Source organism: Orycteropus afer, unplaced genomic scaffold (genome assembly GCF_000298275.1).
Source record: "Orycteropus afer afer isolate SDZICR_OR568_19922 unplaced genomic scaffold, OryAfe1.0 scaffold00095, whole genome shotgun sequence".
NCBI classification, from domain to species: Eukaryota; Metazoa; Chordata; class Mammalia; order Tubulidentata; family Orycteropodidae; genus Orycteropus; species Orycteropus afer.
The window spans coordinates 10,126,302-10,150,324 of record NW_006921682.1 but is presented as its reverse complement, the minus strand read 5'-3'; positions in this window follow the sequence as shown (position 1 = coordinate 10,150,324).

The window sequence follows — 24,023 nt, the reverse complement described above, 5'->3', positions numbered from 1 at the left end:
ACACCAAGGAAAGGGCCCAGAAATATTTTCAGCACTGTTTCTTGTTTTGGCCTTCTTGTGCCACTCTAACAGAAATACAAGTGAATGGCTTTAGCAAATAGGGATTTATTCTCTTACAGTTTTGGAGGCTAGAAGTCTGAATTCAAAGTGCTAGCTCTAGGCTAAAGCACTTGACTGCTAACCAGAAGGCTGGAGGTTCAAACCCACCAGCCACTCCTCGGAAGGAAGGTTGGGCAATCCTACTTCCGTAGTGATACTGCCTCGGAAACCCAAGGAGGGGTCGCTATGAGTCAGGGCCGACTCGACGGCACATAACAACAACAACAACAAGCTCTAGGCACTGGGTGACTGCCCCTTAACCCTGGGCTTCAGCTCTGTCTCTTGCTTCCAGCCCCCTTAAGCTAGAGGCTTCTTTTAACTCAGGCAGCTGCTGGCTGCTGATGCTGACAACCCAAAGCAGACAAGTACAATGGTACAGTCCTGAGCAACATGGTAGACCACTGCTTCAAGCCCAGAAACAGTCCCAAAATTGTCAGACAACATGGCAGTCTGCTGAATGAAGACAGCTACACGCAGGTTCCAAGCATGCCAAAAAGCTCAGAAACCTTTCTCAAAGCTTCCTTTTATATACTACATCCCTAAGGCAGCTACTCAGCTGCTCACAGTAGATTCCACCATGGAGTTGATTACCAGTCTCATCATGGGAAATAACTACATCCAGCTGCCCAGCCACTCAAACCAGACACAGCCAAGTTGACACACCACCTTAACTACCACACCTCTCTTATTACTTTTAGCCAAACAAGTATTTATTTGGTGGTATTTCACTCTCACAGCTACCTAGCTTTCTACCACCATCACTGGACCAACTTTTCTTCACTTAAAAAACAAGGAAAAAAAAAGAGAAAGAGAACACTTCTTTAACAGGAAAAAAAGGGGAGGCAGGGCTTTTCCTTAACCTCATGATAAGCATTTTTTTTTTTTATGAAACTTAGAGTGTATCAAATGCTACTGTTTTTGCCATCCTTGGGTATATTCTATATGTCACTTATTCATCCCACAAAATTATTGAGCGTATATAGGACTGTGCTCAATGATGGTGAAAAATATTGATGGTTTTCAGAAATCTGTGAAAGAAAGGACAGGTGGCTTTAGAAAAGTAGGTTCAAATCCCAACTCAACCTTTCTATAACTAACTTGGTCACATTCCATCTCTAAGTTTCAGTTTTCTCCATTCTAAAAGTAGAGAAAACAACTCCCTTCTAAAGTTATTCTAAGAATTAAATGCAAATTATGTGAAAATTTTGAGCACGGTACTTGGCTCAGAAATGTCAAATAAAATTATTTGCTTTTGCTTCTGAAAGTCCTACACTCTAATGATATCTTTGCCAGTAGCCTAAGCTAAGACCTTGAAGGAACCCCTTAGTCATCCAGTTTCCTCATCTATGAAGGGAAGATGATATCTGCCTTATCAACTTCTTAGGAGCATTATAATGTTTGAATGATTTGTCAAAAAAAAAAAAAAAAAACTCCATGGATCTCAATCTGGTTTTTAAACTTCATTTAAATTTTAATTTAAATGCACATATATATATTAGAATATGCTTAACTTCTTTTAGATTCATAGCATTGAGTACAGAATTGGAATAACATAAACTCAGTGCTGGTAATGGCATATGTTTTGCATTATTTTTAAGGAACTAATCCTTACTTATTTTGGCCAAAATATCATAATCTCTTTGATGACATTTATATCTCTGTAATCTTTGATTACATAGAAAGTTTCCTTTCTTATTCTTTTAAAATAAGCCCTCAAACATACAGACACATCTTATATATCATTCTGATTTTAAGGTCTTATGATGTCGCTATGGTAAAGATCATTATATTGTGGTGAATGCAAACACTATTGGAAAATACATCAAAGTAGCACAGTGCAATTGCTATAGAAAGATCAAACACTTTAGAGTCTGGCCTGGATTAAAATCCTAAACTAGCAGTGACTAGCAGTGGAAACTGTTGTTCAACATGTCTATATTTCCTCATTTTTGAATACCTATCTGACATCGTTAATGTGAACATTAAATTAAATATTGTAGATGGAGCTCTGGTAGCATAGTGGTTAAGACACTTTGCCTGCTAACCAGACAGCTGGCGGTTCAAACCCACCAGCCACTCCTCGGAAGGAAGGTTGGGCAATCCTACTTCCGTAGTGATACTGCCTCGGAAACCCAAGGAGGGGTCGCTATGAGTCGGGGCCGACTCGACGGCACATAACAACAACAACAACAACAGATGGAATTCTTAGCAAGACTAAGTCCTCAATAGTGGTTTGTTCCCATTCCCAATAGGTTTGAATCTCAGGATAAGAAAGACTTTTCCTGCTTAATCTGATTAATTCCTATTCATCTTCTAAGATTTGGATACCTCCTCTGGGCAACTCCTGACCTCCAGCAACCTATCTGCTACCTCCCTGAGAGGATAGACATCTCTTCTTGTACTCCCCTGACACTCTGGGCTTACTTATTTTAAAATCATTAACCACTCCAAATTGTTTTTGTGTTGACCTGTTTGCCTCTTCTACTATACCAGAAGAGTTAAGGACCAGGAACTAGGTCTCATCATTACACTTTAGTTCCTTATGTGTAGTAGGCGCTAATCATATTCTTGAGACCTGAAAATCAAATGAAATAAAGACATACACATTTCAACAGAACCATACCCCCAACAGTGTTGAAACAATTTTCCTTCCTTACAGTCACATCAACCATGAGAACTACAATCATATCACTGAAGCAGGAGACTTTGAAGTCATTTGATAATGGTTTGAATGGTGCCAAAAAGCAAATCAAAAGAATGTCTAAGGGATTTTTTTCTCTTGATTTTGAAAGCCAGTGTCCACGCTCTGAAATTGCATGGCAAAAAATAATAGCCCCTTTAGAACAAGCAAGAGATAATTTCCAATTACTTCCCCCTTCCCATACCACTGTACCCAAGCCATTCCTCTAAAAACTGCATTTGGCTGCTAACCAGGTCAATCGTTCAAACCCATCAGCCACTCCATGGAAGGAAGATGGGGCAACCTACTTCCACAAAGATTTGTAGCCTCAGAAACCCAATGGGGATTGCTATGAGTCAGAATCAACTTGATGGCAGTGAGTTTTGTTTTGTTTTTCTTAAAATCCATTTTAGACCTGAGTGGAATTGTTGTAAGCTATGGCTAATTCTGCCTAAACCTGCCATTCCATTGGTTATTTATCTCCATAGTCCTGCCTTAGTTTCATCTCTGCTCAGGGCATTCAGACAGGGCTCTTAAAACAGTCTGATTTCTTCAGGGAATGGGTGACAAACAAGAAGGGAAGGAAAGTTACCTGTTACTAACATATTCTGCCAGCCTGTATGTATTGTGTACACATTTTTCCATTTAATCCTTTCAAAAATGATGTGATGTGGTTAAACTATATATAATCTTAATTTCACAGATGTGAGCCCAAAGACTCAGGTAATTTGTCCAAGGTCACACAGACTATATATAAGGAGCTCACAGTGCCATATGGACCTCTCCCACCATAAGGAAAACTCTTTCCAAGAGATGTCACCCAATTGCCTATAGCACACAGATCCGATCTTTTATTCTTTCATTCATTCATTGGCTCTGTTGTTGTTGTTATGTGCCATCGAGTCGGCCCTGACTCATAGCGACCCCTCCTTGGGTTTCCGAGACAGTATCACTACGGAAGTAGGATTGCCCAATCTTCCTTCCGAGGAGTAGCTGGTGGCTTTGAACCGCCAGCCTTCTGGTTAGCAGTCAAGTGCTTTAGCCACTATGTTACCAGAGCTCTGTAGTCAGATACAATGGGATTTCATCCTTATCTCAGAATATACTACCTGAGTGAATCTGTATGCTAGTCAGTTCCTTTATCTTTTCAAGGCTCAATTTCTTTATGTTAAAATAAAGATGATAACAAATTTCTGCTGCATAGGATTATTTAGAAGATAAAATGAGATCATACATATAAAGTTGACACACTGAAACTATTCTGGGTACACAATTTTCAATATGGTTTTATCAGCAAAACAGTCCTGATTCAGAAGAACTTAGTGCCATATTCATCCCTCTAAAAAATAGTAAGCACCATTTTAATAATGATATAAACAAAGAGCTATGGGAGTGCTAATGAGGAAGTGACTCATTCTGCCTGATGGAGCAGAGAAGATTTCCTAAAGACAGTCCCATTTGAGTTGGGCCTTGCAGGATCAGTCATACTTTCCTGATTTGGGAGTGAGGTTGGAAGGGACTATATCACAAGAATGAGGAGCTCTGTAAACAAAGACTTGGGATGTGACAGTATGTAACCATCTAGGGATTAATTGTGGGGTGCACAGAGGGGATGACAGGAAATCTAGCTAGAATTGCAGACTAGAGTCAGAATATGAAGAATCAGGCATGTCAGGCTCCAGGATTTGGGCTTTATTCTATGAGCAGTGGAAGCCATGAGAAGTTTTTCAGCAGGAGAGCAACATGTTCTTATTTTCATGTTGGAAAGAGAATTGGAGGAGGAGGAGGCATCTGGATGGTGGATTAGAAGGGAGACTGTTAGGAAGGTCTAGTGGCACTCCTGAACATGAAAGATGCTCAGAGAGGAATGGAGAGTAGGGCTCCTACTTGTCAGGATGGACTGCAAATGGCAATGATGCAGTCCTGTGATTTGTTTCTAAGGGGGAATGCTTGTCAGTGTTCCATCCTCATTTTCAGAACCTGTAGTGTTATAAATTCAAGGCAGTAGTTAAGCATTTGAGAAGTGGCAGAATACTAAATGTAAGAACCGAAAACAAAAACATAGCGGTAGTTATAATTCCCAAGTGTTGCAGCAGTGAAATGTTACAGGATCTGGATGATCTTCTTGCTTACTCTGAAAGTGCCTTCAATGAGACTTTGAAATATAAACAGTTACTGAATTTGCCATTCAATAAATGAACCATGCATATCAGATTAACAGTTCCCTATGGCTCTGCATTCTAATATTCTTCTGGAGAAAATATATTGATCAAAATCAGTTGATTAAGAAAGAGAATACTGACTCAGAGGGTTTTTCTTCCAGAGCTATTTAACCAACGTGAACTAAAAAACACAATGGAAGGATTATCGTGAATGCCATAGCACAAAGTACAACCAAATTCTCCAATACACTTAATGTTACAAAATACATCTGGATTTTAAAGACAGAGAAGCACTGAAGTTTTAAAAAGGGTGTGTAGGAAGCAACACTTCTCTTCCAAAAACTTAAAATTTTTATCCAAGACTTTTTTAGGAGCTGAGAGGGAAAGATGTGAACGCATGATAAATAAACATTAAGGGGCAACTTGGGTATTTTAAAACAGAAAAAAAAGATGGACTATTGATGAATGGTATTAGAACATTAAGTTGGCCACATAGAAAAAAAAATCTGGATTCCTGCATACTAATTAATCCATAATAGATTCTGAAGGAAAATAAAAATATTAAAACAAAATATCTAAAAATATTTCTCTATAAAAAAAGTAGTTACACAAGTAGACACACGCCCTGGAGAGAACAATCATGGGAGAAGGAAGGGCTGCTTATGCACAGGGAGATAGCTCAGGGTGCAGAAGAGTATGAAGGGATGGACACTGGGAGGAGGTAACTATGGGGAGGAAGTGGGAGGGGAGCTGCTGCATTGTAAATTTTGGTCAATGACATGAGACAAAGTATATGTGAACTGCTGTATGAAAAGTGAATTTACTCTGTAAATCTTCACCCAAATCCTAAAAAAAAAAAAAAAAGTAGTTACAATTTTGGAATAGGAAAGATATTCCTAAGCATAAAAAAAAAAAAAAAAAATCTAAGTGCTTGATAAGTTTGACAATGCAAAAAGTAAAAGCTTCTGTGTGTATGTGTGTATATATGTTGTTGTTGTCGTTAAGTGCCATCGAGTCATTTCCGGCTCATAGAGACCCCATGCACAACAGAACGAAACACTGCCCGATCCTGCACCAGCCCCACAATCCCTGCTATGCTTGAGCCCATCATTGCAGCCACCGTGTCAATCCATCTCGTTGAAGGCTTCCCTCTCTTTCGTTGACCCTCCACCCTACCAAGCATGACAACCTACTTTGGTGGTAGCAATTGGGGTCTTAAAAGCTTTCGAGCAGCCATCTAAGATGCAACTATTGGTCTCCTCTCATCTGAATCAAAAAAGACTGAAGACAATCAAAGGCATCTGGAAATAATTAGTCCAAGGATAAGATGGACCATGAAGACGTCAGCCTTCATGACTGTGGGACCAGAAGAACTAGATGATGCCCTCTACCAATGCCAGCCACTCAGAAAGGGATCAATACTGGAGATCCTGGATAGAGTGGGAGGAAAAATGTGGAACAAAATTCAAAAACACAAAAATGACCAGAATTACTAGTTGGATAGAATCTCATGGAACCCCCAAGAATATGTTTTGTTGCATGCCTTATCATGACTACCTTGCAATAAGCTAATCAAATTTATGCATGACCAACATTTATGCATTTCTTAATTTATTTTCAAGATAAAAATCCTCCAGGACACTATTTATATCAATTTTCTCATTATGTGGACCCTTACTCCCATTTGGTCTCTATTTCCCATTTCTGATCCCAGATCTCACCCATCCTAAGTCCTAAAACCACACAACAGTCAAAAGCAATTCCCCTATATGCTTAACTTCTTCTCTGAACATTCCCCTCAACTTCTTTTTTTTTGATTTTTTAAAAAATTTTATTGTGATTTGGGTAAAGGTTTACAGAGCAAATTCATCTTCCACACAGCAGTTTACATACACTTTGTCTCATGACATTGACTGTAATCTCCCACAGTGCAACAGCTCTCCTCCCACTTCATCTCCATAGCCACCTCTTCCCTGTGTCCTTCCCTCCCATGCACTCTGCACCCCAAGCTCCTAACATCATTGCTCTAACTTCAACCTGGCTCTTCCTGAGGACATTGCTTCCTCACAGCCCTATCCAGGAGCATCTGTTTTCTTTCCCTTCTCACTTAAACTCTAGACTTGGATATCAGGTAAGTGTCCTCCTGTTTCTCATTACCACTTTCTATGACATAAGCTCTTCTTTCTCCCCAGCTTCAGTTGTCATATCATCAGACTGGCCCTCTATGTCGGTTATCCATTGGCCCTTCATTCCTTCAAGATTTTAGAGCTCCAAGTTCACTTCTATTCGCTTCAGCACTACTCCTGTCTTAATTCTTTGTGATTTCAATATGTGCAGAGATAATGCTTGTAACACCCAGCCACTGAGTTCTTTCACTTCCTTTCCTCCAATGATCTTGTCCTGCACCTTATCTCAACCACTCATTCTCCCATCGTTAAAACTTAACCTTTCATTACCAATAACTACAACCTCTTCACAATTTCAATATCAGCTATACTGTTCTCTGACCACTTGATCCTATTTGGTCAGTTTCTCAGCTCCAACAATTCTTTCATTCTTACCTTGGAGATATGGAGAACCATTAAGCCTCTTGTCTCTCACTCAGCACATGTCTTTAAGTCCTTTCTTACTTACTTTAAATTTTATAGTTCATCATTATAATCACTACATTGCATAATTCTTCAACTCACTTGCCCCCTTGTTGCTTCTTCAAACTTATAGGACAAAATTCCAACCTTAATTTAACCCAACTTTCTGCTAACTCCCCTCGTGTAACTATATAGTTGAATTTGGCTGCAAAAACAAAATGAAACACACACACACACACACACAAAAAATGCTTAAATATTAAACTCATGAATAATAACCCCAAGTGTGCCCTTGGTTCTTCAAGGCAATCACTCTACTTTTCCCAATCCATTTATTCTCACATTCTCATGCTCAACTATTTCATACCTTCTCTTCTTCCCTCAAATCTCCATCTTCTCCCCAGCATTCACCTTCCCCAAATGATATTGCTTTCTATCTCACTAACAGAATAGAAGCAATCAGAAGAGACTTATCAAATTTACATCACCTTATCTCCCCAGGGAGTTCTGGTGGTGTAGTGCCTAAGGCATTTGACCGCTAACCAGAAGGCTGGCAGTTCAAACCCACCAGCCACTCCTCGGAAGGAAGGTTGGCCAATCCACTTCTGTAGTGATACAACCTCGGAAACCCAAGGAGGGGTCACTATGAGTCAGATTCGATTCATCGGCAGCATTTTATCTCCCCAAGTATCTTTCACACTATATATTTTGCTAATTTATCTACTTACTTTCTATCTTTTCACAATAAAGCATAAGTTGCAGAAGAGGGGAAATTTTATCTCTTTTTTTCATTGCTTTATCTCTAGCGCCTGAAACAGTGATGGCAATATAATAGACAAAGGACTAATTTCCTTATTGTACAAAAACCTCTTATAAATCAATAAGAGAAAAAGCAATTAAAATGTACAAAAAATATGAATGAATATTTCATAGAACAAAGAAATATAAATCTCCAGTAAATATATAAAATGTGTTCAACATCATATATAATTAAAGAAAACCAAACTAAACTCACTGCCATGGAGTAAATTCTGACTCCCCCACTGGGTTTCCAGAGCTGCAAGAGTTTATGGTAGCAGATTGCCTCATCCTTTTTCCATGGAGCGGGCTGGTGGGTTTGAACCACTGACCTTTTGGTTAACACCCAAATGCCTTAACCACTACACCACCAGAGTTCTTTATAACTAAAGGCAGTTCAAAACAGTAAAGAGATACTATAGTCCATTCATCAGATTGACTAAAACATTAAAATCTTGAGAAAACTCTGTGTTTGTGAGGGTACAAAGAAAGACACTCTTGACCATAGCTATCAGATTTAAAACAAATATACCTTACCCGCACAAGTGTGCTAAGATATATGTATAGTCAGATGTTCATGACAACTCTGATTATAATATCAAACATTATATTTAAATCAATAAAAGCCTGGTTACATAAATTTGATGCATCCATACAAGCTAATACTTTGCAGCCATTAAAATGAAAAGGTAGAACTACATTTGTTTATATGGAAAGATGTTCAATAGATCCAGTATTCAAGCAATAAACAAAACAATCTATAGAATATGTGTGTGTGTCCATTAAACTTTTCTGGAAGGATGTAAAAAAAGCTGTCAATAATGATTGTTTCTGAGGAGTAGCTCTAGGATTTGGAGAGAGATTTTAATTTTTTGTTATATTACTTTCCATAGTGTTTGCTTTCTATGAAAATGTATAGCTATTTTAATTTTTCAAAAGAGGGAGAAACACTTTAAAGACCAATGATCAAGCTCTTTTCTCTTTCACAATTTCAATATTGTGTGTGTGAACAATGAACACACACACATACTCATGTATATGTCACATTTTATGCAGTACATTGGGTTATAGTAGTTTCATGCCAATTAATGGATCCAGTTATTTTCTTCAAAAGCTCTGCTTTTAGAAAGCAAAAACAGCATGTCAGGACAGTAGATTAAGTGCTCCCCATCCCCCACATACACCCACATAAATTCAATAATGAAAAAAAGTGCTTCAGACCATTTGGCATTTTGATGACAAAGCAACCAATCAATAAACCACTTCTCAAGTGTATGTGTGTTTTTCTTTAGACAAGTACTATGTCTAGTTAATGTGCTTTGTACCTACTAATTGAGATCCTATAAGTAAACAAAATAAGCCTTTTCCTCAAGAAGCTCATAATCTTTGCAAAGATAGGAAGAACAATATAAACACCTAGAAACAATTAGGCAATATCACAAATGTGCCTAATTGAATATAATCAAGAGCCAAGTTACTAAAAGGAAAGAGCAGTGCTGCTAGGGAATTATCAGGAAAGGATTCATGGAAGAATAAAGACTTGAGAGGCCACAAGCAGAAATCAAGCCACAAAATTGGCCAATGCTTTTCTTCTGAAAGTTGGTCTTTGGAATCAAGGCTTTAGTAGTCCATGTGCTCCAGTAAACTATGACAAATCAGAGATGCTGCTATTAAAACAGACATCTGAAGAAAAACTCCATACCAAACCAATTTGGATTCAAATTGACAGCAAAACATAGAAGGGAGAGGGATAGCTGATACTATTTCCAAGACTGTTTTATGAAGATAATTAACTTTCATTTCTTCAGAATTAAGAAGAGACTGCATAGTGGAAAACAGTGACTATTTGGGGATATTACTAAAGATGTAATCCTTTCAGGATATTTCTTCCCCTCGATTCACCCTTCTTGAATTAGTATGCCCATTACCAGCCCCATATCTAAATCAGAAAATTACTGAAATGCAAATTGAACAGAGCAATCTATCTGTGGCTAAAAATATTCCAGAGTTAATAGAGCTCCACTGATGAGATCTAAACAAGACAAGGGAATAGCAGAGTCTAATTTACAATGGTATTATTTAGCAACATAAATTTCACCAGAAGCAATGTACATCTCTAAAGTCATAAATATACACCAGAGGAAAGTGGAGGGAAAGTAGGGAGTTGCACAGAGTATGCTTTGTTTAAAAAAAAAAAAAAAAAGAAGAAAGAAAGGGATCATAGGACCATCACATTTATGTTTGATACACAAGAAAAATTCCAAACTGTTGAATGTAATTAAACTAGCAAATTAAAAATCATGTTTACTTTCTTTCCCCACTCTAAAGTTACAAATTAGTAAATCAGTTCTTTCTGATTAAGGTCTCTTGGAAGACTGCCACAGAAAAAGTATTTCTCTACCAACCTGCTACAGTACCCAAAATTCTCACTGTTAAAAATTTAGAAAATTAAAATCTTCTCATTTTTGAGATTTCCCTGTTAAAATAAATAAATCCCAGAGGAAAATAACTCTTCATTAGCTGACTTGCTACTGGGAATGATGTATCCTAGAATGATAGAATTTAATAGACAAATGAAGTAAACATTTATAGATGAATAAATTGAAACCCAAAGATGTTATCCAAGGTCACAAAACTGGCTGCTGGTACAACGAAGAACAAAATCCAATATTTCTGACTCCAAGGCTGGTCCCTTTCCCAACACTGTGCTTCAGATTATTTCTAAGACTATAGAAGAATGAGACACAGAAGAGATACTTAAGGCAGGAAACAAGAATTGTATATGTTCCCAAAGAGAAAAAGATAAAACACCATAAAGTAACTTCATTAACTTCACAATTTTGCCTAGATAGATTCTGCCAAGATTAGTTGGATTTTTTTTTTTTTCCTCCATCAAATTCAGAGTTGATTAAACTAGGCTCGAATTAAAGCTTGGAACAGGAAGAGTTATTTAAGAAACTGTGCATAATTTTTACTTGTGTTATGGGTTGTATATAATTTTAGTTCAAGGTTCCTACAGGTAAAATTAAAAGTATTATTTTCTTCTGGCCAAAGTCACTATTTATTCAAATTGATCACCTAACTCTGTATGAGGCTAGTTTATTATATAAAGTGAAGTGGCCAGCCATTACCAATTTCCGTAAATCCCCAGGAACTTGCTACATTAGATCCTAACAGAAAATTAATCTTATTCTCTTATGAATTTCTACTCAATTTAGAGTCTCTGGTGAAAGAAGAACTTTTCCTCTTTAAAAAAAAAAAAAAGTTGCAGAGATGGTGGTAGGATTTGGGGACCACAACAGGCAGGGAGTGGTTCTATTTATTGGATGTTCTTTGGCAAGCAAGCCTGAGAAAAGGGTTTAGACTAAGAACCCCAGCTATAAAATAGGAAAAACTCACCATCGTGGCAGAGCAGCACAAAGTACCTGACACCTAAGTCATTGTAGAGGCACCACAGAGTGTCCCATTTTTCCTTACCTGTTTGTTGTATTGAAATGTTGGGTTACTTAATATGCTCGTGTACATGCTTAAGGACCCCTGTGGTGCAGTGGTGATGTGCTTGACTGCTAACTGAAAGGTTGGCAGTTTGAACTCACCAGTAGCTCCTCTGGAGAAAGATGTGCCAGTCGAATTCCATAAAAATTTACAGCCTTGAAAACTCTGTGGGGCAGTTCTACTCTATCCAGTAAAGTCACTATGAGCCAGAATTGATTCAATGACAGTGGGTTTATGTACATGCTTGGAAAACTAGCAAAGCAGAGGCAACTAGTAAGTGAAGAGAATTTGAGAGCTGCTATTTAAGCAACAACAAATCAATCATTTAAGAAAATCAGAACATTGTTAGATGGCGTTACATCTACATAAACCAACCACTGTCGTGGAGTCAGATCTGACTCACAGTGACCCCTCCTTGGGTTTCCAAGGCAGCATCACTATGGAAGTAGATTGCCCCATCTTCCTTCTGAGGAGTGGCTGGTGGGTTTGAACCGCCAGCCTTCTGGTTAGCAGTCAAATGCCTTAGGTACTATGCCACCAGAGCTCCTTTACATCTATATACTTAGCAATATTTAAATTTTAAATTTGTTTATCTGAGGGGCTCCATTATCTTTTAGAGTTTAGTGTCTCTAAAGTTTTTAATCTACAACTTTTGGTCAAAATGATACAGTGTCTTCATGCTTTGTTGCACTCTCTACCACTCTCCAGGGATCCCAGATCAGAATCAACATATGCAATGTGCAAGAAGCAGAACAGGAGCACAGATTAGTGATACAGCAGAAGCCACAGCCAGCTGGGATCTGGGTCAAGAAGTGAGCAGTGGTGGCTGAGGCATGGCCCCTTCCAAATGGCAAGGGTTAACAGTGTTTCTCCCTCAGTGATCCTAGAGCTAGGTGGGCTGAGAACCAAGGGACTAGGGTGAGATCTTCTGCTCTTGAAAGGATACTGAAAACAATTGCTGCCTACCTTCTGCCTAGAGTCATGGCTCTGGGACAGGGGAGAACAACTAGTACCTGAATCAAGTTTTCCCTTTGGCTCAGTGAATAATAGATCCACAATATCCTGTGGCATAGTGCCTAAGGCACTTGACTGTTAACCAGAAGGCTGGTGGTTCAAACCCACCAGCCACTCCTCGGAAGGAAGATGGGGCAATCTACTTCCGTAGTGATACTGCCTCGGAAACCCAAGAAGGGGTCGCTAAGAGTCGGGTCCCACTCGACAGCACACAACAACAACAACATCCTCAATGATTTTTTTTGTTGTTGTTGTTGTTAATATCCTCAAGGTCACCATGGCCCAGTAATTCCCAAATTCTATTATAATAAGATTTCATTTGCTAGAAAGAATAGCAGACATTTTCTTAGTCCAGTCAATCAAAGACACCAAGGACAAACCTGTAGTCCAACAAAGTCAGGTTTAGTGGTCTGTTGCAATGGAGGAGGCAGCACAGCAGAGAACTGTGGGTCTCTCACCAAACAAGGGGAAAATAAAGTTAATATTTGGATTTAGAGATAGGATTTGAAGAAGAGCAGAGTTTAGGTGAAATTTGGAGGAAGCAGTGCTTCAATAGGCTCAAACCAAAGCAGGACTGTGAGTAAAGGGTCAACATCAAGTTAGTACTGTGGAGTGGACTCTGCATCTTATTTCCTTAGAAACTGCAAAGTTAATGTGAAAAATTGTGTTCAGAAACCCATTATCTAAAGATTGACACTTAGGTTGGTAATCGAGGTTCCTTCTCTGTGACAAAGTGACTAATATGCATCATGCTAAAAACGCATGGTACTCACAGGTGGTCCCCGATTTACAGATAGCCAAGAGTCCATTAGAAAAGTGGAGGTAATAACTTACATGGGTTGCTCCATATACATCACATTCTTCTGATCAAACTTTGAACACACATTAGCACATAGAAAGTAGCTTTTGTTACTTACAAAAGGAGGCAAGCAGCATACAACAGGTGAGTAGTCCCCCTGGTTCAAAAGCTGTTGGGGAAGAGATGGAAAATTTCCATGCATGTCCCACTTTGTGTGATGGGTAAGAGACTTAAATGAGATAGTTCTATAATATGTCAATCCATCCCAGTGGATTAAAAAGAACACGCAAGTCTGTGATTGAGGATAAAATGGGAGCCTACTTTCCACCAGTCTATCCCTGGCTAGGTAGGTCCACTTAGGTGGGCTGTAAGCTTACTGCTACATGTACCCTACTAGAACCATACCTGAGGAAACAGATAAAAATCCCTCTACCAGCTATTTTATACCCCCAGCCCATGTGACCCATTATATGGAGATTTTTCCTGCCTGACCACCCAAAGAAGGCATTTTTAGATACCTTGGCACTTAACCTAGAATAGTATCTCCTTTATCCTGCTAAAATTTGGACAATCCATAAGGCTTAGGGCTGGGCAGGGTGAGTGTGTGTGCATGGTTTAAGATAATAGCAGGAGGAGAAATGAGGAAGACCATAGCTGCCAGGCTTGTCCAAAGAACTGCCTTCTCACAGTGACTCTGGTGTTCAAACAAAAGTGGGATGCTTTATTCTTAATGGTATAATTTCAAACTGCAAAATTTCAGACAATCTAAGGTTTTAGAGTGTAAGCTTTCTCAGTGAATCAGAAAAAGAAAGATTCTCTCAAAAGAGGGGGTCATATGCCACTTTGCAACGCTAAGATGTCTTGGGAGCCAGAATTGACTCGATGGCAGTTGGTTTGTTCTGTTTGGTTAACTTTGCAGCTGGCTTTATCTGTATCTATATTAGCTTGATGAGTAGCAAGGCAGATATTTTACTTTCTTAGTTGAGCTAATTCTTATTTTCTTAGCACCAAGAATATAATAAAAAGAAAGGAAGAGAGAAATCATAAACAAAAGCCTTGCTACTCAGATGAGCCTGCAAATCAAACTTCCAAATCATTTTAATATAATACTAAGAAACAAAATAAAACTATAATGGAATCAGCAGTCAAGAAATGAAAGGACATATTGCATTGGGCAATTCTGTCACAAAAGACTTCTTTAATACCATCTGACACAACAATTCCATTCTTTCTCTCTCTCTCTTACTACCGTCGAGTCAGATCCGACTCATAGTGACCCCTCCTTGGGTTTCTGAGGCAGTGTCACTATGGAAGTAGACTGCCCAACCTTCCTTCCAAGGAGTAGGTGGTGGGTTTGAACCACCAGTCTTCTGGTTAGCAGTCAAATGCCTTAGGCACTAGCCACATGTCCTAAAGAAGTGAGAGCCAGGACAAGAACAGATATATGTGCACCCATGTTCATCACAGAACTATTTACAATAGCCAAAAGATGGAAACAACCTAGGTGTCCATCAACTAAAGAATGGATGACCAAACTATGGTACATACACAAAATGGAATACTCTGCAACCCTAAAGAATAACGTAGAATCTGCAAAACACCACATAATGTGGATGAACTTGGAGGACATTAGGGCTGAGTAAAATAAGTCAATCACAGAAGGACAAACATTGTATTAGTCCGTTATTGTAAAAAAATCAAGGAAAGGTTATATATGGAAGGAAATTTTCTTTGTTAGTTTCCAGGAGTAGGAGGGGAGGGGAGGGGAGGAAACACTGTTAGATAGATAGAGACAAGTATTGATTTGGGTGAAGAGAAGGGGAGTGTACCAAATGTGAGTGATCAACACGGTGGTGTTGAAGAAGAGAAAGACATAGAGAGGTGCATGGGAGGTCCTGAAAACAAAGATGAACCCTTTTGCACATACGTACTGCATTGTCAGTGAAGGCAAACATTGATCTACGGGTGGATAGATGGGTGGAGGGGTTGAACAATTAGGTATGTCTATGCAGAAGAGGAGTGTGCCCATGACCATATATAGGGTTGGCAGACAATGTTTCTACAAGTGTATTTGTATGTTTTGTACAAATGCCCAGGTATCTGATAGAGCTGACAAAGGACAAGGTTGTAGTCACTTTTTGGCCACAGCCAGCTACCCAGGAGGAGCAAGTAGTTGTACCTGTGGTCTTGGGACCATAGTCGCAGGGGACATCAAGCTCATTCGACATAACATACTACACAAAAACATTGTTCAGTATCTTACTTTGGCAAGTAACAACTGGGATCTTAAAAGTTTGCAAGTAGCCATCTAAATGCAATGACGGGTCTCTTCTCATCCAGTTGTTGTTGTTGTTGTGTGCCGTTGAGTCAAACCCAACTCATAGTGACCCCTCCTTGGGTTTCCAAGGCATCCAGAGCAAAGAAGAATGAAGAAAACCAAAGACCCATGGAAACAATTAGTATAAGTGACTGGTACACCATGCAATTCTCAGCCTATATGACTGTGAGACCAAAAGAGCTAGATGGTGCCTGGCTACCATAGTCAACCACTCAAAGGGGGATCTATGTAGGAGATTCTGAATAGAGTGGGAGAACTACATAGGACAAAACTCAAAATCATTAAAAACAAAAAAGGCCAGGTTTACTGGTCTGATAGAGCCTGGTGGAACCCCTGAGACTATGGCCCCTAGCTGCCCTTCAGATCTGGAATTGAACCCACTCCTGTGGCTGCCAGCCAAACAAAAGACAGGCATATGAACTGAACATTTACATTAGGTAGATACACTCCTTGGAGAGACCAATCATGGGAGAATAGAAGGGCTGTGTATGCACAGGAAGACAGCTTGGAGGGCAGGAGTCCATGGGAGGGAAGGATACAGGGAAGAGGTAACTATGCGGAGGAAGTGAGAGGGGAGTTGTTGCATTGTGGGAAATTATAGTCAATGTCATGAGACAACGTGTATGTGAGCTACTGTATGAAAGTGAATTTGCTCTGTAAACTTTCACCCAAATCACAATAAATTTTTTTTTTTTAAAAAAAAAAAGACCTTTTTAAAGTGTTAAAGAGCAAAGATATCACTTTGAAGACAAAGGTGAACCTGACCCAAACCATAGTATTTTCAATCACTTTATATGCATATGAAAGCTAGGCAGCGAATAAGGAACACTGAAGAATAATCGATGCATTTGAATTATGGTGTTGGCAAAGAATATTGACTATTCCATGGACTGCCAGAAAAACAACCAAATTTGTCTGTGATGAAGCACAGCCAGAATCCTCCTTAGAAACAAGGATGGTGAGACTTTGTCTCTCTTACTTTGGTCATGTTGTCAGGATGGACCAGTCTCATGCTTGGTAGTCTCAGAGGGTCAGCAAAAAAGGGGAAGCCCTTCAACAAGATGGATTGATACAGTGGCTACAATAGGCTCAAGTATAGCAATGACTGTGAGGATGTTAAAAGACCAGGTACCGTTTCATTCCGCTGTACATAAGGTTGCTAGGAGTCAGAACTGACTCAACAGCATCTAACAAGAAGTAATTCAGCCACTTGGCTGCAGCAGTACTAGCATGTGACTGGGGGCACACGAAAGACTAGGGTCTATCTGCTTCACCATTAGCTAGCAAGGTGGTTTAGCTGAGTCTCTCAGTCTTTTTTAGGCTTTTAGTTTCATCATCTACTAAGAGAAGTTAACAACATGACCCATCAAATAAACTTGTTGCTGGACAATTTAAGGAAATAGTATGAGAGAAAGGCATAATATTTCAATATCCTTTTCAAAAGCAAGATCTCATCATCTCATTATTTTTGTTACCATTTATTCATCTCTAATAAAACTGGGTTTCCGAGCCAGTATCACTACAGAAGTAGATTGCCCAATCTTCCTTCCAAGGAGTGGCTGGTGGGTTTGAACTGCCAGCCTTCAGGGTAACAGTCAAATGCTTTAGGCAAATAAAACATTTAGAGACTAGGAATGTTGCCTTTCCTACAACCAAGAGCATCCATTCTTGCTCCTATATTTAGTGAGACACAGAACAATTTTCCCATCACCCTCTGTTGCAAAATCAGGGCACAGTGTGGGCCAGAGCCACTTCTGTTGTCCTCTTCTGTAACATCTCTTCATCTTCCAAAGGATTATTTCACCTATTTAGACTTTGTTTTCATGGATAAAAATATGGTTGGTGATCTTGTAATATTTCAGACTTTCTCCATTAAGTAAAAGTGAGCTGGGAGCCTGAAATGCCAACTGCAATTTACATCCATCACTGAATAATTAACAATTAGCTGAGCACAAGGAAGGGAGATCCTGCTAAGAATACCTCTCCACACAGTCCAGATTGGGAGATTACGTTTATTTCTTTCTTGTGAAGTATAAATTGGGAACCATCCAAGGATTTAGCAAGAATAAAGTTCAACATTTAAATGAACTATTTAGAAATGATGAGGAGGAAGTTTTATGCAATATAGCCAAGCCTTTCTTGGGGACTTTATTTTCATCAAGATCTGGCTTTCTGAGACCAGGTTGACTCCCTAAAAAAGGATTTAAGATACTTTAAATAAATAAATATATAAAGACAGAGCATTATTCTGGGTAACGACTTCAGACCCTAGGTTAGAGTTAGCAGTCGATAAAGAAATGTTACAGCTGGAAGATAATATCTAAGAGAGGAACTGATTGGCCCTTTCCACTTTGCCTCTCTAATGCTGAAAGCCAACGCAAGCAGTCCTTGCTGTCTGGGGGTTAAAGTAGACCAGCATGACCAACACATCTTTTAGCTTTGTGATTAGAGTAATAATCACTCCACCCCCTAATTTTCCTGCCACTACAGGAACTATAAATGGCATTCTGTGAGGCCACAATTGCTATGGAACACTTAGTGCATGAGAGAAATTCGCTCATTGTGTAAATGGATCAGTTCCCACCCTAAAATTACTGGCCTCTCACTGACAAAATGAGTGGGGGAGCCTTGTTATTGCCTGCTGGGTTGTGTAAAATCAGACTAATTTTTATAGGAAAAAGCTTTTTGGTCTCTCAAAATGGGAGTTGCCAATTTTTGGTCAAACTAGTGGGATGAAGGAGTGGCCGTGTTTTTTTTTTTTTTTTTCTCTTTTAGGAACAGTCATTTCCAGAACTGTCCTGATACAAGAAAAGAATAAGCTCCCCGTGTAACAGTCAGCTGAGTGTACTTTTCGCCCCCTCTTTTTTCCCCACAGTTCTAGATCTGATCTCTCTCAATGTGCCTATCCCTTCTAAAGATTCATTGTTACCAGTCTGCCTAAATTCTCACACTCCCTCTATGAGCCTTTCTTGGAATGCCCAGGAGAGATCCCCGCACTGTTTTGCTCAAGCTTCTAAAGTAGCTCCACTTACTTCCCTCTAGTTATTTGTTCAATATAAATCTCCCCACTGAAGTCTAACACTCTGGAGGGCAGAAACTATATTCTATTCAACTTTGTATTCCTAACACAAAACACAGTGCCTATCACAGTCAGTTCCTAATAAACATTTATCCTTGAATGCATCTTCCAAAGCACAATTATCTCATAAGAGATAATTTAAGGATAGTTTTAAGATCCTGGCTGAAAAAAAGTGGGGGAGGTGAGTAGATATGTTTCATAAACCTGTATTGTGTGTCTCCTCCATGCTGGGCAACTACAGAACAAAAAAGACTGAGGTGCTACTTATAACCTGAGGAGCTCACAGCCTAATAGGGAGGCAGACTTGAAGACAGACGATTAAGTGCTAAGTAGAAAAATAAATCCAGTCAATGGAAGCCCAAAGACAGGGAATCAGTTTGTGGGGGTTTCTCTGAGAGGAATCCACAGTGGAGTTGACCTTTAACAGTGGCCTTAAAATATGGCTAACATCCCACAGTAGTAAAAACTGCCTGATATTGGTACAATGACAGACACATTCACCAATGAAATAGAATTGAGAACCCAGAAATAGATCCATCAACCTTTGGTCAGCAGATCTTTGACAAAGGGCTAAATCCATTAAATGGAGAACAGATTGTCCGTTTAACAAATGGTGCTGACAAAACTTGACATCCATTTGCAGAAAAATGAAACAAGATCTGTATCTCACAACATACACAAAAACTAACTCCAGATGGATCAAAGACTTAAATGTGAAACCTAAAACTATACAGTTCCTCAAGAAAAAACTAGGGGCAAATTTAGGGACCCTGATATATGGCATAAATAGACTATCAAGCATAACCCAAAATGCACAAACAGCAGAAGAGCAACTAGATGAATGGGAACTTCTAAAAATTAAATTTTTATGTGCTTCCAGAAACTTCTCCAAAAGAGTAAAAAGATAACTGACAGATTAGGAGAAAATATTTGGCAATGACCTATCTGACAAGGGACTTATCTCTAAAATTTATAGAACACTCCAACACCTCAACAACAAAAAGACAAATAATCCAATTTAAAAATGGGCAGAAGACATGAATGGACATTTCATCAAAGAGGATACTCAGATGGCCAACAAACATATGAAGAAATGCTCATGATAATTAGCCATTAGAGAGATGCAAATCGAAACAATAAGAGATACCATCTTGCCACAGCCATAATAGCTAAATTCAACAAGACAGAAAATAACAAATACTGGCAGGATGTGGAGAGATTGGGACTCTCATCCACTGCTGGTAGGACTGTAAAATGATACAACCACTGTGGAAAGCAGTATGGTGATTCCTTAAAAAGTTGGAATTAGAAATACCATTTGACCCAGCCATTCCATTACTAGATATACATCCTAAAAAAGTGAGAGCCAGGACAAGAACAGGTATATGCACACCCATGTTCATCTCAACACTATTTACAACAGCCAAAAGATGGAAACAACCTAGATGTCCATCAACTGAGGAATGGATAACCAAACTATGGTACATATACACAATGGAATATTGTTGTTGTTGTTGTTATGTGCCGTCGAGTCAGCCCTGACTCATAGCGACCCCTCCTTGGGTTTCCGAGGCAGTATCACTACAGAAGTAGGATTGCCCAACCTTCCTTCCGAGGAGTGGCTGGTGGGTTTGAACCACCAGCCTTCTGGTTAGCAGTCAAGTGCCTTAGCCACTATGCTACCAGAGCTCCCAATGGAATATTATACAACCCTAAAGAATAACATAGAATCTGCAAAACATGATGAACTTGGAGGACATTATCCTGAGTGAAATAAGTCAATCACAGAAAGACAAATATTGTATTACTCCAATATTGTAAAAAGTCAAGAAAGGTTTTTATAGGGAAGGAAATTTTCTTTGTTGGTTACCAGGGGTGGGAAGGGAGGGAAGAGAATACTGCTAGATAGGTAGAGACAAGTATTGATTTGGGTGAATGGAAGGGCACTGTACCAAATGTGAGTGATCAATATAGTGGTATTGAGGAAGAGAAAGACTTAGAGAGGTGCATGGGAGGTACAGACAACAAACCCTCTTGCACATACAGTACTGCATTGTTAGTGATGGGAAACATTGATATACAGGTGGATAGATGGATGGACAAGCTGAATGATTAAGTGTGTCTATTCAGGGGGCAGTGTGCCCAGGACCATGTATTGGGTTGGTAGACAATGTTTCTACAAGTGTATTTGTATGTTCTGTAAGAATTCCCAGGCTTATAGTAGAGCTGACAAAGGACAAGGTTGTAGTCACTTCTTGGCCACAGCCAGCTACCCAGAGAGAGCAAGCAGTTGGACCTGTGGTCTCCAGACCATAGTCGCAGAGAACATTGAGCTCAATTGGCATAACATACTACACAAAAACATTGTTCCACATCCTGCTTTGGTGAGTAGTGACTGGAATCTTAAAAGTTTGCAAGCAGCCATCTAGATGCAACGATAGGTCTCTTCTTGTCCAAAGCAAAGAAGAATGAAGAAAACCAAAGACGCATGGAAACAATTATTCCAAGGGACTGGTACACCATGCTATCCTCAGCCTATACAACTATAAGACCAGAAGAACTAGACGGTGCCTGGCTACCATTGTCAACCACTCAGAGAGTAGTCTACATAGAGATCCTGGATAGAGTGGAAGAATAATGTGGAACAAAACTTAAAATCATTAAAAAGAAAAAAAAAAATGGGACCAGATTTGCTGCTCTGATAGAGCCTGGTGGAACCACTGAGACTATGGCCCCTAGCTGCTCTTCAGGTCTGGAATTGAACCCACTCCTGTGGCTTCCAGCCAAACAAAAGACAGGCATATGAGCTGAACATTAGGTAGATACACTCCTTGGAGAGATCAATCATGGGAGAATAGAAGGGCTGTGTATGCACAGGGAGACAGCTCGGGGGGCAGGAGTGCATGGGAGGGAAGAACACAGGGAAGAGGTGGTTATGGGGGGCAAGGGGGAGAAGAGCTGTGGTATTATGAGAGATTGCAGTCAATGTCATGAGACAAAGTGTATGTGAACTGCTGTATGAAAGATGAATTTGCTCTGTAAACTTTCACCCAAATCACAATAAAATTTTAAAAGAAAAAGAAATATGGCTAAAATCTGTCAAGTATAGGTGGATGAAAGGCATTCTAGGAGAAAGGAGCAGTTCCTGGAGATGAAAGATCAGAGTGTGAAAGGGCTGAGAAGAGCCCATGGTTAGTTTCATGCTCCTGTCCTCCCATTTGCATGTACATGCTCTGTACATGCATGTTGGTGGGGTTTCCTAAAAACTTCCTCACAACGATTCCAGAGAATCACTTCTGCCTTGTCCTGTATTTTGGCACAGTGAGTCCCAGTAGGCAGAGGCAGGAAATCACCAGAGGAACAGTTCACTGAAGGCAGCATTCTCACAAGTAAAGGAAAAGCCTCTCCCTTGGCTATTAAATTATGGCAACCCCACTGAACTGCATGTAGGATTGCAATGTGTTGCAATTGACTCAAAGGCAACTGGTTTGGTGTTTTGGGTATGGGTATAAATAAGATTCTAGAGTGACTCGAGTTTCTGGTTGCTTAGATGCAGAATCAGAATTTCTTCTTTCTAGAAAAGACTTTAAATTCTACCACATCTGCCCCATCAGACGTCAGGACTGTCACCATCAAATCCTTCCCCACTTCTCCCCTCTCTTGTATGTAGCTGATTCTCTGAGCTCCAAAGACCTCTGGGAAGGAGTCCTAGAGTATCTCTAAGGAACTCACTAGAGAAAATCTTCTGAGAACATGAGACTGCAACCAAAATTCCTACCAGTAGAAACCAAGGTGCTATTTTTGTACTGTTTTTCTTCCTTACTGCCTGTCTTAGGCTGGATTCTCCAGAGAAGGAAAACCAGTGAAGTTTAAATATGTATGATTTATCTCAAGGAAATGGCTCACACAGTTGTAGAGGCTATTAAATGCCAAGTCCATGGATCAGGTATCAGGCTGGAGGCTTCTTCTGAGTCACATAGCTGATGAACCCAATATTGATAGGTCAGATGGCAGGCTTCCAAGTCACGGGCTATGGAGGCTGAGAAATCCAAGATCAGCATGGAATATGGCAGGCTTTTTGCTCAAGTCCAATGAACTGGAGGTCAGATGATAATGAGCCAGGTTTAGGACCCAGATCAAGCAAAAAGCCATACACACACACACACACATATATATAGGATGCAGACCACACTCCTCTAGGAAGCTCCCTTTCAGTTGACTGGCTGCTCACAGCAGCTCTCATCATGCAGGTGATTACATTATATCAGATTACATCATGGGGGATGACTACATAATTACTGCCAAATCACTGGGAATCATGGCTCAACCCAGCTGACACAAAACTTTAACCATTTTATCTTTTACTCCCATATCTGAAATAACCTACAACTGAGAAGTAGACTATTTACCAAGATGAGTATTTTTAAATTCTGGTTGCAGTTTTTGTTGTTAGGTGCCATCCAGTCGTTTCCGACTCATAGCAACCCCATGCACAGCAGAACGAAACACTGCCCGATCCCACGCCAGCTCCACGATCCCTGCTATACTTGATCCCATCATCGCAGCCACTGTGTCAATCCATCTCGTTGAAGGCCTCCCCCTCTTTCATCGACCCTCCACCCCACCAAGCATGACATCCTTCTCCAAGGAGTGGTCCCTTCTGACAACATGACCAAAATAAGTGAGACAAAGTCTGGCCATTTCTCGCTTCCAAGGAGCATTTTGGGTGCACTTTCTCCAGGACAGATCTGTTGGTTCTTTTAGCAGTCCATGGTACTTTCAGCATTCTTTGCTAGCACCACAACTCAAAAGCATCAACTCTTTTTCGGTCTTCCTTATTCATTGTCCAGCTCTCACATGCATACAAGGCAATTGGAAATATCATGACTTGTGTCAGGTGCACCTTAGTCCTCAAGGAGACATCCTTGCTCCTCAGCACTTGAAACAGTTCCTTCGTGGTTGACTTTCCCA